Source organism: Convolutriloba macropyga, chromosome 6, assembly GCF_964194025.1.
Source record: "Convolutriloba macropyga chromosome 6, txConMacr16.3, whole genome shotgun sequence".
Classification (NCBI taxonomy): Eukaryota; Metazoa; Xenacoelomorpha; order Acoela; family Convolutidae; genus Convolutriloba; species Convolutriloba macropyga.
The window spans coordinates 7,312,316-7,329,872 of record NC_134473.1 but is presented as its reverse complement, the minus strand read 5'-3'; positions in this window follow the sequence as shown (position 1 = coordinate 7,329,872).

Sequence of the window (17,557 nt, the reverse complement as noted above, 5' to 3'; positions counted from 1 at the left end):
ACTGCCGTTATGCAAAAAATGTCCTGAACATGCTGACACATTGAAATGTGCTGATTGCGCCAAAAGTCTGGTAAAATGCGCTCAAAATTCAGCGGATATTAAAAAGGTTTTTAGAGTTTTTCAGCTCTTCTCAGCATTGAAATCCTGACTTGAAGAGTAATTTGATCCTATGACTTTTTTTCTGATAAGTCCGGGTGCTACGTAATAAATATACTGAATTATCAGTGCCTTTTTGAAACATATAAAAGAGCTCTATGAGAAGTGCAGTAAAAGTTCAGCGTTTTTCGTACGTAGAGTCATGAGATATCTTACAAAATATCAGTGTAAAAAAAATTATTGGACAATTTTCAGTAAGCAATGCCCCAGTGGATTAAGTGATGATGAGATACCCCGAAGCGAAGATCGAGCCTCAGTCAAAGCCAGAAAACCTGAACCGATTTGAGCTGATATTTTGAAAATTTAGTGCTTTACAGTCAACTTTTTACATAATTTTCTGAATTTTTTTTTACTCGGTTTATAATGTGTATACGATCTTTCCAGCATATTCCATCAATGTCTTTTCTACTACAAATGGTATCATTTATAAAAAATAACACGGAACCACGAGGTTTTTTGAAAAAAAAATAGCGACAAACTACAACCTAAAATTTGGATAAAATTTTTGACATCCAGACTTCCTTGAAAAAGAATAAAGAAGTTACTGTTCAGTTGGGATTAAAAAAAGAAAAAAATTATCGCCTAAATACTGTTCAGAGTAAATTGGCTCTACTCGTTTAGAAGATTAGAAGAAAGAAAAATCCTTAACGTACTTCAACCGTTTTCAATTCCGCACATTCACTGAAATAAAGTTTAAACAGCCAGAAGGGTCGGTTTTGTGCGTTTCCAGATATTATTCCAACGCGTCTTATCAGAAACACCTTAACAAAAATTGGAAATATAAGATCCGTCAGACCTAGACGCAAATCAACAATCTTTTTTTTTTCAAACCGTACTTTTTCATTGAAGAGCGGATTAAGTGGTAATTATCACATCAATTCAGTTTCCGCTTGGGCATTGATTGCTGAATTTTTGTTACAGAGTTTGCAACAAAAAAAGAAATGTTAGCTTTGTTAGGGCAAATTTTAATTTTCGACAACAAATTTTATCTAAAGACCTGAAGACGTTTGAACGCACGAATTTTTACGAAACTGTTTTACCTTGAACTATGTGAACAATTTCGAAGACCAAATAAAAGAAGAAAGAGTCTTACGTTGACCAAACTTTTGGAAAATTGGGAAAAGGTTTCAAGAACTGCAATAAAAAATGAACTCATAATAACTTCTCTAAATGGATCAGGAAAAATAGGGAAACAGATGTTTGCTAATTTTGGAGATCAAATATTTTCTGAGAGCTGAAGAATTACAGAACTGCCTTTTTGATGAATTCCTAAATCTTAATATTTGACAAACTAACAAAATATAAGTCATTACGACGCGGAGGCATACCCAAATCGTCACGGCAGATATGCCCGATGCGTGTATCTCGTGTTCGTTTTTACTATGTTAATAGAATGAAAATGGAACAATATTGCGGGCAATAGCTACTTTCGCAGAAACCGGCAAAATGGAAGGGAAATTAACAACCCGTGTTCGCAAAAGTGTCCTAATCCTAGCCGCGAAATACAAGTACAAACTTTATAACCTATTTTTAGAACGGCTTGTATCACGCATCTGCTCCATTTATGGATCGATTTTTTGCACGCAATGTAGCTCGATTTCTCATATAATCCGCAATTAAGCCTACCTTAATTACTACTTATTTAATGAAGCCTAACTTATTACTACTAGTAGTACTTTATTAATACTTATAGTACTTTATTACTTCCTATTACTACTTATTAGTACTATTTATTACTACTTATTTAAATCGGCCAGTCCCACATTGATATAGAGAGCCTTTGATGTGCGAGGGATTTTTCGGAAAAAATTAGTTTTTGTGTTTGCATTTATTTAAAGCACTTTAAAGCTTTGAAGGCTTCAATTAAATCTTTTTTAAGTGCTTATTGGTAACGTGCTACAAGACCTGTAAACTACTTTTCGTTCCGAATGTTCTTTTATGTCGCAAAAATGGCGGATCCCTTTTGCGAAAAGTAATATACAAAGGATGTCTCCTAAGTTTGTTGATTGTGTGTATCTAATTTTCGAGCCAATTTTACTAAGGTGCAATTTTTGGGGTATACTTCTGCGTCGTAATGGTTAACAGGACTTTCCCACAGAACGAAATATGAAAACCATCATAAAATTATTTGGAACTGATCAGCACATTCTACATATAGGTGTTTTGATTCCATATCTCTCCAATATTTTACAGAGTGTGGAAAAATTTATTCCTGGATCTACCTTATCTAATGCATAAATTTTGATCCAAATCAAAAATTGCAGAGTAGCAACAAAACCAACCATTTAAAAAATTAATGGGAAAAAACGATTTGAAGTACATATGTTAATTTGTTGCTCTTTTTAAAAATCTGTGTTCCATACTGCAAGCAGAGAGTAACAAATGCAAAAGATTTCGGAAAATTGAATCCGTTTTATCTCCTCCTAGGGTTTAAAATCTGAAAATGCGTTCCAAACCATCGATAAAATTTTTAATCAAGGGCGTTCCAACTATTACATTTTTTTATTCCCCAAAATAGAAACTACTGATGGGCCCAAATTTAATAGACCAAAAATCATGGCTGGTCGAAATTTCCTATCCTCAGAATTTATTTCAGATGTTGAAACAAAAAAAAATCTACTGGATAATTGACTTCAAAGGCTACCCAATCTGAACTCCAAATCTGAATCAGTAGGGTTTGGACGTATGTTAGCTTTCGAATCAATACTAGGTCGTAGATTGAGCCGTGTCAATTTATATGCTTGCAGGCTTTGGTCAAAATGTAACAGTTTTGCGTCAAAAATGTGCTGAAAAACGAAAAATTAGAGCGAAAAATTTAGGGCGAAAAATTTAGGGCGAAAAATTTAGGGCGAAAAACGTTAAGGGTTGTGGTTTTTATTGCACCTGGTAAATGCTGGGGAAAATCACAACTTAAACCGGTCAGTTTTGCTATTATAAGAAATTTTAATAATAACATTTTGATAAATTTTAATAATATTTTAATAATAAATACTTTGTTAAAAGTGAGATCCTCCGCATAATTTTTTTCCACCGTATTCTGTTTGAACCAATGAGATTTTTGTTTTCACCTATTAAGTGGAATGACAAGAAAAGATTTCGGAGCTGTTCAAAGCGAATCTCATAGAAATGTAAACGGAAACATTCCACCAGAAAGATACGTTAACGTTATTTGAATACTGACAAATTTTAAATGAATTATTTGACTTGTGGAGCAGTGAAACATTGTATAACTGCTTAGAGGTGGGAGAGGTTAGGAGGGTTGTGGCACAGAGCTGAAGTTTTGTGAAACCTGCTGTTGATACTGTGAACAGTAAAATTTGACTGCTATTTTTAATTATTTAAAAAGGCACGGCATTCTCCACTAAACAATGAACAAAAAAATTAGTCAATTGTTGTCTGCAGAGACTACCCGATCTCAACTCAAAGTCGAAATCAAAAAATGAGTCAAACCTACGTGAATTTTCAAATCAATTCTGTGTCATTGTTTGAGTCGTGTCAATTTTTATGCTGGCTGATTATGGTCAAGATAAACAATTTCGTGTCAAAGATCGTGAAAAAAACGTGCGATAAATTGTGGCAAAAATGTCAAATAAAACAATTTCCTGTCAAAATTTGTATCATTTTCTTGTGAACCCGGGGCACGTTTTAATATGAAATTTTGATTGGTACATAGCGGGGGGTTTTGTATGCTCAGCTGTTTTTTTTCAATCAATTTTGGCCGATTGATAAATTCCTTATAAAGAGCCGTGAATGGTATCAATAAATAGCCCGTCGAGCGCAAAATATATCAAAATATATAACTAAGAAGACTTTTTCGGACTTCGTTAATTCCCTGGAGTTAACGTCGTGTAAACTTTTGTGAACTTTTGTCTTTTTGTCTTTTTTTCATTGCTTTTGTTCACAATTTCAGTATCAAATTTCGTCCACGTCTCTGAAACTAAATTACAAAAGTTTTTTTGAATGCGTTATTGGTTTTACCTTCAAAAACAGAGGAGCGTTTCTGGAATGTTTGAACCAACTTTTGGAAAACGTTCTGGTTACATATTTCAAAAGTCAGCCACTTTTCTTCAAAATTGGTTACGATTATGCTTCCTCGGCACAATGTTTTAGCTTTGGGATGGAAAAACCTCTGATATAATAGCCTCGGGAATTCAAAAAAGACTAGTTACACTTCCGTCTATAATAATTAATTTCTGTAATTAAAATTTGAAAGATTTTTTGAAGATTTAACTTTTTAATTAAAAAACATTCTTCACTCATATTTGACATATTAAAATTGTTCTCAAATTATGGAACATTTGAAACAATTATGTGATTTTAACGGACGAGCAGCAATAGCAAGACTAATTCTTTTCTATTTATGGATTTCTAAAATCGCTAGTTTATGCAGATTGTAGTGAGGCACAGTCTTGTTTTTCGATGTTATCACCTTCCTTGTTTATATGAATTATATTTCAGATTGAATTCAAAACATGGCTCAATAAATCTTGAATTTCTTTAACGTTTATAGAAAAAGTATTATAATTTAAGCGAAAAATGCAAGAAAGAGTTTTGCGCATGTTTGCTGCTTTTTGCAGTTTAACAACCTAATCTCACTAAGGGCACGTCCAATTGTCTTCCTATGGAGTTCTACTTTGTATTTGTTGCTTTGTTAATTGAAAGCGTTGGTTGCTTTTGTTTTAAAATTATTTGTTTTTGCAAAAACAAGCGGTTCTTAAGCGTTACCTTTTTTCTGTTTTCATTCAACTTGTAGATTAGTCTCTGCAGAAAGAGATCATGCGTTCTATCTAAAGAAATAAAATTGAAATTTCATTTCGTTTCTGTTTCTCACGTAACAGTTTCTTTTTGGTTTGATACAAGTATACATATTATTTCATTTTTTTTCGTTTGCTCATTTTTTAGTTTCCTTCTTGTCTTGTCACAATATCAGGTTGACAAAAGGTCATCACTCAGTAACATTGAGTAAAGTCACAGTTGAATTCTTTGATAATTTTAGTCAATAGATATCGTTGTCAACGGTTATACAGCGATTTCTCGCCAAATATAGCTAAAGTGTTGATGGCTGCCTCTATTTGTCCTACACTATGGACAAGGACATTTCTCAATGGCTTCTTTGAAAGGTATCTTAAAACCAATTTAATGATCTCATTTTTGAAATTGTTATTTTCATGAACCTAAATTTGTTTGCAGGAAATATAAACTGTTTCTATAACTTTCCCTTTTTGATCGTTGGTCTATTTGTTACCTAGGCTCTTCAGTGGTATGTCCCATGTTGTTCTGGTGGATTAGAATTCAATTAGATTCAAAGAGGTTTTAATTAAAACTAATGGACCTTGATTTTAACTTTTTGTTCGAACGAAGATTGAATTTCAGTCATAGCTAATAACTTTTGTTAATATTTGATTTTGCGGTTTAATTTGTCTCGTAGTCCCATTGGCTCGTCATATCGGCTTTCTAAAGTAATTCTATTGAATGTTGCCCTATTGTTTGCAAGTCAACAAAAATGCACGGCTTTTTCAACTAAACTAGGCAGCCACTTTTCGGTACAACTTAATTATTGTTCTGAACCAGCTTAAGATGGGAGGGATTGTATGCTCAACTAGGCTTTTCTGTTCATTCAATTTTGGCAGACTAAAACACTCAAGGGAAAAAGTTTCAGATGTATCATTAGATAGCCCGTCCAGCGCAGAATAAAAAATTAATAGTTTTTTTCTTTTTCGTTTTTTTTTTCGGTGGTGTCACTTGATGATTAAAATTTAGTGAACATTTGCTCTTGTTCCAGTTTTTTTGTTCATAGCTTCAGTGTTTTTGATGAAATTTTCCTAAAATTTTTAAAAACTTGTATTAAAATTTCATCGATTGTGTTTTTTGTTTTCCATTTGAAGATAAAATATTGTTGCCAAATTGTTTGATCCGACATCGGCTAAAACTCTGGCTATTCAAAATTCAGCATCTTTTTTCTATCAAAACCGGTTGCAAGCATGCTTCTCTTTCAAACACTCTTTTTTTGTTTATGCATAAAAATTACTGATGTAATGTTCTCATGAATTCAAACAAGGCCAGTTTTACTTTCGTCTCTATTGAGAAATTTCTAGAATTGAAATTGGATTTTTTTTTGCAATTTAGCCTGATATGGTAAAAAAAATCATCACTTTTATATAGTCATTTAAATTTTCGGTCAAATTGTCGAAAAATTGAATCAATTACGTGAATTTAACGTGCGAGCAGCAATGGCAAGACTAATTCCTGTCTGATCATGGATTTTCAAAAATTATGCGGGTTGTATTTGTGCGCAGTATTCTTTAGAATATTGAAGGTTTTATCGTTTTTGTTTGATTTACGCACCAAAATGGAATCAAACAAGAGCTCAAAATAGTTCAGATCTCACTGATGTGTACAAAAAGCCCAATGAAAAGTTTTATAGTTTCAGTGAAAAACATTTTGACCTTCTTGACTGAACACTATGTTTGCGTAAATATGATCTTAAAAATTTGCGTGCTTTGGTTGCATCTTTCGAGTCTGATGAATTCATTTCACTATTGACAGGTCCAATTGACTTCTTAAAAAGTCTCAATTAACGACTTCTTGCGTTTTTACTTGAAATATTTGTTTTTTGTGACTATTAATAATTATAAATATGTGACTTTAAAGCATTGCCTAGGTGTCTTATATCAATCATCTTGTAGCTTGTTGTCTTCGAAAAGAGATCAATTGTACATTATAGAGATTGAAAATTTGTCTTCATTGTGATTTATGTATTACGTAATGATTTTTTTGATTTGATACGAGTTTGCATTTTTCTAATAATTGCTCAGATTTTAGTTCTCCCACCCCCCTATTTTGTCACAATATCACTCTGACAAAACGTTAAATATCCTTCATCAACAATGAATGAAAGCACAGCTGAATACAACTGATTTTTCAAGTCAGTAGATTATGTTGCTTAAAGGCTCGAAATGATTTTTTCACAAAACTTAAATGAAGTTTTTATGATCGCCCCTTTTGTCTTTACTCTACGCTATGACTCTTCTCAATGGTTTTTTATAGAGTTACCTTAGAACTTTTTTGACCAATATAATTGCTCATTATATTCATCAATCTAAAATTTTTGCAAAATTTATAATCCATTTCTTTAGCTTTGCCTTTTTTGGTCTTTTGTCTATTTGGTACTTAATCTCTTTGAAGATAAGATTTTATTCGACTGGAGTGGAAATCAATTTGTTTAAATGAGATTTACTTGATAAAAATTGACTTTTTTAATGTCGTCTTTTTTCAAACAAAGATTGAGTGTGGGTCGTAGTTAATTTTTTTTGCTTAAAATTGTTTTTATTAGTTTATCTTGTCTCGTAGTTTCAAAAGCCCTCGGCCGCATCGGTTTTCTAGTGCAGCATAAATACATTCATTAAGTGTTAAAGACAGATTCAAATTTCTCTGGAGGAAAAAGCTTTTATTATTGTGGTGTTTTTCCCAATTGATTTACAAGCTTGAAACTCAAAAATTTCAATAGTTGTTGTTTTTTTTTAATTTTCAAACAGTTGTTGTTTTTTTTATCACTTCGGTCATATCTACGAAAATGGTTGGTTCCATGGTTGGTGAAATGATGTTTAAAGGAACAAGTATAATGTTTTCATTGAAGTGCTTATGGTGCTCACGGCTTCGACGATGCTTTTTTCCTATTTCCAATCAATTTTTTACGTTTATTTCATTTGTTGATCGCTTTCGAGGCGTTTACGATAATCCCAAAAATGAAAAACAAGACCTGATTTGTTCCATTGGACGCATAGATGAGTCTATTTTAAGCATTCAATTGATAGCTAATGATTTTAATGACTTTGATATCGTTTGGTTTAATCTCAATCTACTTTGAAGCTTTGCCATTTTGCTCTTCTTGCTCTAACTTGTAATTTAAATTCGAAATATAAAAGCTCTTGTCACTTTTTTTTAAAGTAACCATTAGCATCTTCATTGGTTTTTTGTTAAACTGATGACACTACTTATATATGGGAAAAACTTTCCCAATAAAATTTTTGATTTTGGTTAGTGATTGTGGTTCCTTTATTTTTTGTTCTATCAGCAACACCAAAAATTGGTACAGAATTAAACATTTGCGGTAAATGGATGTGGGATTAGAAGCTCAAGGTGGTGACTGCAGTAGATAAATACTGCTACAAACCGCAAATCTTACTAAAATTACCGCAAAACCAACCAAAAATCTTTACCGGTGATACCTCTGCTCCAGAATGAATGTAGTTTCCGTATCTTATTATTAAGCTTCTCAGAATCGATCTAAGATTTTGGGCATCCATGGGGGCCCTGGGGAATGATCTTCACTTTGTCGGATCAAATTTCATGTTGGTCTGAATCCTGAACATGGGTAGAGCTCAGTATGTCAAAACTACAAATAAGGCTCTTCATTTGCTTCAATCTGTGTATAATTTTATACGAACCACAATGTATTGCTTCATAAAGTCGAGCTGAAAAAACAAATACAAAAAAGCCGGAACCGATATCCATAAAATGGTGAAAGTATAAATCTTTCTCCTTCGACTTTTGTTCAATAGATCTTCAGCATTTGTAGCTTTTGCAATTAGAACATAGCGCTCAAAAGCAATAGCAAGTGATATGTTAATCTGGCACCAATATGAAATAATATCCGCGATATATTTTGCTGATTCTCCGGTAGCATAAATCCGAGTTGGTTTAATTCCATCATCGCCAAAATAGCTTTGAATTATGTCATCAACATCAAAAAGAGAATCATTATTAGTTCTGGCAAAATTAACAAGATTTTCAAGCTCCGAATTTTTTTGAGCCAAAACAATTGCATTACCGCTACTTGAAACAAAAGAAAATGTTACCGATTCTAAAGCTTTTCAGAAGATCCTAACCTAGACCAGATATTGCATTACGTCACCAATCCTAAAAATCAGTGTTTTCCACCTTTACAAACCTGAGTGACAAAGTTTTGCCATCACTTCTCTCGTGTAAGAAAAATGGTTAAATTGTGGACAACAGTGAAAAAAATTGAAGAATCCTTACCAAGTTCGGTCATTGACCTCAAAATTTCGGTTTTTAATGTCATGAAGGTCCGCAATATAAGAGCAGCGGTATCGTCATCAAAATCCTCTCAATTCAATTACTCATTTGGTTTGCGGCCGTTGATAACAATATAAAGTAAGAAATCAATGCCGGAAAATTGTGAGTTTTGTCCACAATTTTACGTTTAAATCAACGCGTATAAGGAATGAGCTGCAGTAATGACACTACTTTCTTTTGCTTTATTTTAGCTCATCTGGTTGTAAATTTGGACTCAGTAGCAATCATTTTGATAGCGTCAAACACTAGCTGACGAGTCACAAACTATTTTTTCTATAATTACCGTCAGATAATGTTAGTGAAAACCTTAATAAAACCCTCAGTGCTTTTCTTTTCTCTTTATTAATAAAATTAGCCATTTGATTGTTTAGAAAAAATGCCTGATTGGTGTTTTTCTTTTTGACACAATTAGACTTCTGATTATTCAAAAAAATTTAAGTGTTCCGAAAAAAAATTCAAAGAAAAGGTCTGTCGAAGAACTGAAAAATGATGAGATTCAAAATTCAAGTTACAACCTCACTTATCTTTCGTTTTTTCTGATTGCTCTATTTTACTCGCCAAAGTCTTGAAGACTCAAAAACTTCTCAAAAATACAATGTAATGAATTTGATTCGATAAGTTTTAAAAAAAAGGCCGTGAAAAACTAAGAAAACTCTAAATAGGTGTACAACATTGACAATATGTGACTATTGATGTGATTCAATTTTGAAAGGGTTAATTATTTGGAAAAAAACGTTTAATTTGATACGATAGTGGATCAGAACATTTTACTAAGTATGTCATCTTTTCACTGTTCATGTCGTTTAATAAATTTTTTCCGCTTCGCGTGTTATTATATAATTGTATTAATTTTATTTCTACCCTATCAAACTCATCATTTTCAATCAATCGTTGATTAATTTGATAAATGTCCCTCAACGGTAGATATCATGAACTTCATGACTAACTTGTTTTTATTTAGTCGTAAATAAAAATGATTTTTCACAGATTCAGTTAACAAAAAATAGAAAATTGTCCATATTGTTAATGTCATCCGTTGTTGATATAAAATATAGTTTTTACTCAGATATTTATGCGAAATTTCTGTCATAGTCCAACTGTCGTCGTTCATCGGCAATTTGTAGTATTTATTTCTTGTTTTAGTTATCTCTTTGTGTTCTTTCATCAGCCTTTGAATTTAGAATCCATCCCTTCTCTTCATGGACAATCGTTTGTTTTCCTTTTAGGGACGATAATTCCTTAGTTTCCGTTTAAGCAATTAAAAGCAATTAAAACAAATGAGTTAAATTTTAACTATAAGCCTCGGATAAGAGTGACATTAAAACTGCCTTCAATAAATTTGCGGATGATAGCCACATGCGGATAATAGGGACGCGGATAAGAGTAAAATTAAAGTCGCGGACTTTAGAGACGCAAGCAAAAGTGACAAAGACGCCAAAAAGTGTTTAAATTAGTGACGTTATAAGCGCGGAATGTGGTTTTCATAGCCCGGATGCCAATAATGTAAATTTCCGTATAATAGTGACACAGATCTGCCGGATTTTTGTGCTTGCAATCGCTGATATCACAAACAAAATTTTCCCAATTTTGAAAAATTTTCAACTAGTTTCTTTAACTGCACATTTTTCCGAAGAAGTCTATACAGCTTTTCCTTAACCATGGAGAAGCGGGCAATGCCAACATTAGCGAGCAAATGTGCTCTGCTCAGAATGTAGGTTTACCAATGTTATGCGTCGTATATAAACGTAACAAAAAAATCTTTGGTTAAATTCTTATATTCAGTATGTTTGATTTCAAACGTAGCGAGTAATCGGTATGAAATGAGTTTTAGAATTCAATTATACCGAAGCTTTTTTGTCTCCACATCTAACGCAACAGTGACTTTTTTAAGTTTGAAGCTGATTAAACCGAGCAAAACCAATCCTAGAGACGTTTTCAGGCATGGAAAACTAAACACTAGATGTTTTTATGTGGTTTTTGTACTCTCATCCCGACTAGGGAAGAAAGATGAGCGAGTTACCAGTAAGAATAGTCTTCTCTTCCAAAAAGAAAAAACCCTCCCTAGATGCATACATTCACACATACACACACGCAGATACACACACACACACACACACACACACACACACACACACACACACACACACACACACACACACACACACACACACACACACACACACACACACATACAGGCTCAAACACATAATGGCACCACTTGAATATATTTTTTCCTATATTTTGGAATTAGTCTTGTTTCAAACTCGGTCATCCTCCAGCTCACCCTCAGACACACACGCGCATGCATAACAAAACTCAGCCAAAACACCCGCCCCAACGCCACCACTATTAAAATTTAATATACTTTTCATTATTTTTGTTTATTGCTCATTTTCTTTAGTTTGGTCGTATTTCGCGTCTGTTCACGTTCGTTTTAAATAAAAGAAGATTTTTGAGTTTAATGAATTGGAAATTAGCAACTTAACACGAAGGTTGCATTGAATTTTGCTAACTTAAAAAAAATAATATATTTCTGCTTTTTTAGCTCAATAGGTCAGTTAATTTCTTTATTTCTTGAAACGGTTTCGTCAACTTTCTTATAGCGACACAAAATTGACAGTTTAACATTAAGATCTTTCTCGCTTTTTTCTCAGATTTTGTCCTTCGCCTGAAAAAGCCTATCCAAAGCAAGGTTTTTTATTGTGTTGTCTTGCATTTTTTGGCAAAATGGTTGATTGCGGAGAAGTTTTACGGAAAAAACAACTAATCAAAATATTAGTGAATTTGCAACTTTCTCGATTCTTCACTGGAACATCAATTTTTTGTTTCCCTGTAGAAATATTTAACGCTATTTGATAACTTAACTACTATATATTATCAATAATTATGTTAAATTTTAATTGTTTGAGCTCTCTCAGTTATGCAAAGACCCGCATTAGCGGTCTTGCAAGCTATCAGTTTAGAAAACTTTATGTTATGCAGGTTTGTGCTATATGCATTCGTGCTATAATTTGAGAAAAATTATCCACTTTTGTGGGTGAGCTTCGCCAATTCTTCGTCCCCTTCTCACTCCAGATTGAATACCCAAAAACTAGAAATAACTCTGAGAGCGTCATTGGTTTCGACTTTTGGAAGGAAATTTAAATATATGGTCAGTTTCCATGAACCCCAAACTAGAAAAACTTGCATCTCCTGCGTGTTCATCAATAAAGCCCTCGAATTCATCATAGGTTTGCATTAATATCCTTCATCACACGCTCTCACGCTAACTGCAAGGATATTGAGCTGGCTGATATCAAGCTAAGGCCAGAAATGTTGACGAATTTTTTCATCGTTTTTTGTATCCAATGACGTTTCAACAGCTGATATGAAAGCTGAGCTTACTCAATGTTTATTGATACTTTTACCTTCAATATTTTTTATGTTGTATCGAAACCCTTCAACATATGTCATCTGGTCTCATTTGGTGCTAAGCTCAGTTAAAATTAAAAAGCCTTTAACTCAGTTGGTAAACATTTCAAAATTAGTAATTGCAGCATATGAAAATATTAAATTTGAAAATACGTTAAATTTCATATATTAAGTTTGATCACAGCTTTAATAATGTACTTTTTTGTACAACCCTAAATGCATTGGGTGGAATAAGCAAGCGGCTCTGGTGGCGTAACCAATTAAAAATCGCAAAGGAAGTACATCAAAACCGTAAATCAAACTCAAAATTGGTTGATTTAATCTCTTGGATTAAGGCAACTAAAATAGTAAGCTGTGATTTCGGTCGTCAAAAAAATCTTTCCAAATTTTCACTGCGTACGCACATATTACGTCACAAGACACTTTGTGGAATCGGACGACCAATAGTCAATATAGATTTGTACAATATATGTCTACTAAAAGAATTAAACAAATTATCCATTTTCCAATTAAATGAAAACTGGTCCATTTTCCGACTCACAAAAAACCTTCAACTTTGACAACGCCAGCAAAAACCGAAAAATCAAGAAATTAGACGATCAAGAAAAGCCAATTTTTTGAAAGAAGGAGATCGGAGATGAAAGAAATTTTCTCTTCACCCGAGTCGCACACGAATGCTTCTTACAAGTTCTTACAAAGCGATGCAACGCGTTGCAAGTTTTTCTTTCGAAAACTTGCTAGTGCGTACAAATTATCCATTCGAACCACAAGTTCTAACAAACTAATCATTCAGCTTACAAGGCTGATGCAATATAAACAGTCGACTTGAATCATATATTCTTACTTACGTTCTCAGAAAAGTTTTACAGCAGTTCGTATAAGGTAACAGTTCAGTCTATACTGTAGCAAGAAAAAACAATAAAACGTGGCAAGATAAGAACTTAAATTTAATATGAGCATCAAAAGCAAGATAAATTAATTAGGCTGCAAAAAATCAATGTAGCAAATAAAATTTAGGGGTGAAAAGTAAATAAACCAGCGCATTGAAATCTAGCATTTAAAAACTGGAAAGCATAAGGACAGCTTTATCAACTTAGAACAGATTTTATGTTATAAATTGAGTAACTAATTCCCACGCGCTTTCTACGGTAAATGAAAGGAAATTAATTTGAGTTTACCACTTAGATCTGAACTCGACCGGAATGAACTTGAGTGAAACTTGCAAGTTAACCATTCGACCTGCAAATTTATACAAATTAACGATTTTTTGCAAGAAACTTGCAAACTTTTTTCAAGTTAACCATCTTTTGCAAAAAACATGCAAGTTCTTACTCGATGATACTGTTTGTAAAAATGTGCCGATGCAAAAATAAATAAACATTCGTGTTCGAGGTCCTGATGTTTTTCCAGAGATTAGGCAAGACGAAGGGATAACTTGTAAGAGCCTGGTAAGATAGATTGGTATATTTCTAAGAACTTATAAGTTAGATGGTCGACCGGAAAGAACTTGTAAAATTTTGTCAGTAAACATGAAAGAACTTGTAACAACTTGTGAGAACTTATAAGTTTTTGGGTTAACTTATGGGAACTTGTTAGAAAAACTTAAATGGCGATGCGTAAAATTACCGGAGCTTGGGATCTCTTCAGTTTGATTAAGCCCCCCCCCCCGCTTAATGGGTGCGTATTATTTGCAACCCTCAGACGCACTGGCCATATTTATACATACTAAATTACTACGTAATGGAACGTTCTATGTAACTGGGGGAACATATAGAAATGGGAGAAGGGGACCACAAAAAGAAAAGACCCAGAACTTGTAAGAAACTTGCAAGTTCTTATAAGAAAACCATCCTTTCCCGAACCGGGTGGCTCGTAATTACACAAAATTATCTGTGCAAAGCACTAAAACGTGAACAGACACAGGTACAATAAAAACTATGCGTTGAAATTGAAAGCCCTGCTTGTTAACCTTTCATTCATAAATTATGGTATCAAAAAGCTACTTACAGTATGATATCTGTACAGCATGATTCGTTTTTCACAAGCATGATTTGAGCTAATGTGTGAAATTTATGGGTTTTAAGAGGAATTTCATTCTCACTTTCTCCGCTTAAACAGAAAAGATGGTTAAACCGCTTTGTTCTTTCACCGTTTGCCAAGTTGTTACGCTACGAAATGTCGGATTTTCATCGACGAAAATACAGAAGCAAAACAATTTAAAATCAGGATCCAGTGCACAGTATTCGCACAAATGTTACTTTAAAAATAACAGTTTCGAGGTACGAAAACAGAGTAGAAAACCCACAAAATTGTTAAAAAAAATTAGTTACCAATGATTTGAAGGATCCAATATTCTCACTGAAGTGCATTAAAGTGATTCATAATGCTTTCTTTTGCTAGTATACACGTTCCAGAGGTACAGTTTGACGAACTCTTAAAAAATTTGGTGTTTTTTCAAGAAAAGCTGCAAAAAATTCAGTTTGAAAAAAACCAAGTGTTTTCGTTCAAAATGTTGCACCAAAATGCTCAACAAACCTTCTTTTCCTGGTAAAAAGACTGTTTTCACTGATGAAACAAGGGTGTGCATCTCCAGCAACGGAATTGTTGAAATTTGATAAAGAAATGGAACTGTATTCCTCGAAAAGAAAAATTGAGATCGGAGAAAAGATCACTTATGTTTTAGAATGCAATGCTGCTGCCGGTAGTTAGGAGATTTTGAAAATTACAAAGAAGATTTGAAATTCCTGAAAATTCTTCTTTCTCATAAAGATAATGACATTGTGTATATATCCAAGATTATTCGTAATTTTTTTCCAAGAAAATGAGTGGAAAGTACTGTAATGGCCAGCATACAGTCCTCAACTGAATGTTTTTTAAAATTTATGGTCAATTTAAAAACAGCCAATACGAAACAAACAGAGTTTTGGGAAAATTAAGAGAAAAAATAATGTCAAAAAACTTTGAACGAAGTTGACGCTGATGTCGTGAGAGACATGTATGAAAAGTATACAAACCGTCTGCTAGACAATAAAAAAGCTAAAGTTGTACTGAAGCAATAATACAGAACAAATTTGAACTTGAAAGGTTATATTATTTGAGTTTTGTTTTGTTTTAATTTTTTAAATTACAGATGTACGTAGATTTTGGGTAAGAAAGGTGACTAATCCAATCAATGAGAAATTAAAAAAAAAGTAATGCCAATAAAGTATGGCCTCCTATTGAGGTGCGCACAAAAATTAGTCGCGGGTGACAAAAGCAACAAATCAATTTGACTAATTTTTAATTGCACGTGAATTTTTTTAACCTAAAAACAGTTTTTTCATTTGCTGGAAAAGTCAAACAAAATATAGTGGTAGAGATAAATGATCTTTATTATATTAGAACGCTCCCGCAAAAAAATAATCCCATCCCTCAGTGGTCATATAGCGCGCAAATTATACATTAAGACGCAGAGGTATACCCCAAAAACTTCCGCCTTAGTAAAATGGGCTCGAAAATTAGATACATACAATGAACGAAATTAGGAGACATCCTTTGTATCTTACGTTTCGCAAAAGGGGGTTCCGCCACATTTGTGAAATAAAAGAACATTCGGTGCGAAAAGTAGGTAACAAATCTTGTAGCACGTTTCCGCTCAATTTAGGTATTTATTATTTGCGCGCAATTTGAGCATGCATTAAGCACTTTAAAAAAGATTTAATTGAAGCTTTCAAAGCCTTAAAGTTTTTTACATACATGCAACCACAAAGACTGATTTTTTCCGAAAAATCCTTCGCACATCAAAGGCGTTGTATATCAATGTGGGACTGGCCGATTTAAATAAGTAGTGACAAATGGTAGTAATAAGTAGTAGTAAGTAGTAATAAATTACTATAAGTAGTAATAAAGTAGTAAGAAAGTACTCCTAGTAGTAATAAGTTAGGCTTAATTAAATAGGAAGTAATTAATTTCGGCTTAATTGCGGATTATTTGCGAAATCGAGCTACATTGCATTCGAAAAATCGATACATAAATGGAGCAGATTAGTGATACAAGCTGGCGAAAAATAGTTTATAAAGTTTGTTTTTGTATTTCGCGAATAGGATTAGGACACTTTGCGAACACGGGTTGCTAATTTCCCTTTCATTTTGCCGATTTCTGCTATAGAATTTATTTTCCTCAATATTGTTCCATTTTCAATGTTTTAACATAGTAAAAACGAACACGAGATGCACGCATCAGGCATATCTGCCCGTGACGATTTGGGTATACCTCTGCGTCGTAGTGATAGCCCTCTTATGGAAAGAGCTGCAACGGGAAAGACATGAACCGAAATTTCCCTGTTAATTAGAATTATGGAGTAATACGTAGTTTTAGAACAAAAGCTGATATTTTGATGTTTGTGAAATTTTTCGAACCTTTGAGACTAGTTTTGAATCAAATCTTTCAACTGACTTCGAGCAGTTGAATATTAAAAACAGTGATGCTGATGATTTTACAGAAATTTTGAGATCAGCTTTATGAAAATGTTGACACAATATTTACCAGCTGCGAAATCTCTTAAGGACCAATTTCAACGAACCATTGAACTCGGATCTATTTCCCCCCCCCCCCAAGGTTTTTTATGACCCCCAGTTTCAATTTATATTTTATTATATAGCACGTTACTATGTAAGAAAATTGCAGGTGCGCCTGGGGGTCATAAAAAATCTCTGCTCACTAAGCTGGGGGGGGGGACAGAATCGATCTTTGAACTCTGTCATTGCCTTTGAACCCACAAGTAGATATTTTTGTGTCAGAAATCAAAGATAAAACATACTAAGTCAAAATGATCTGCTCATCATATTTATCTACATTCTTTTTTTATATAAATTGTGCCTCTCAACTTGTTTGAGATATACTGTTTGGATAATTT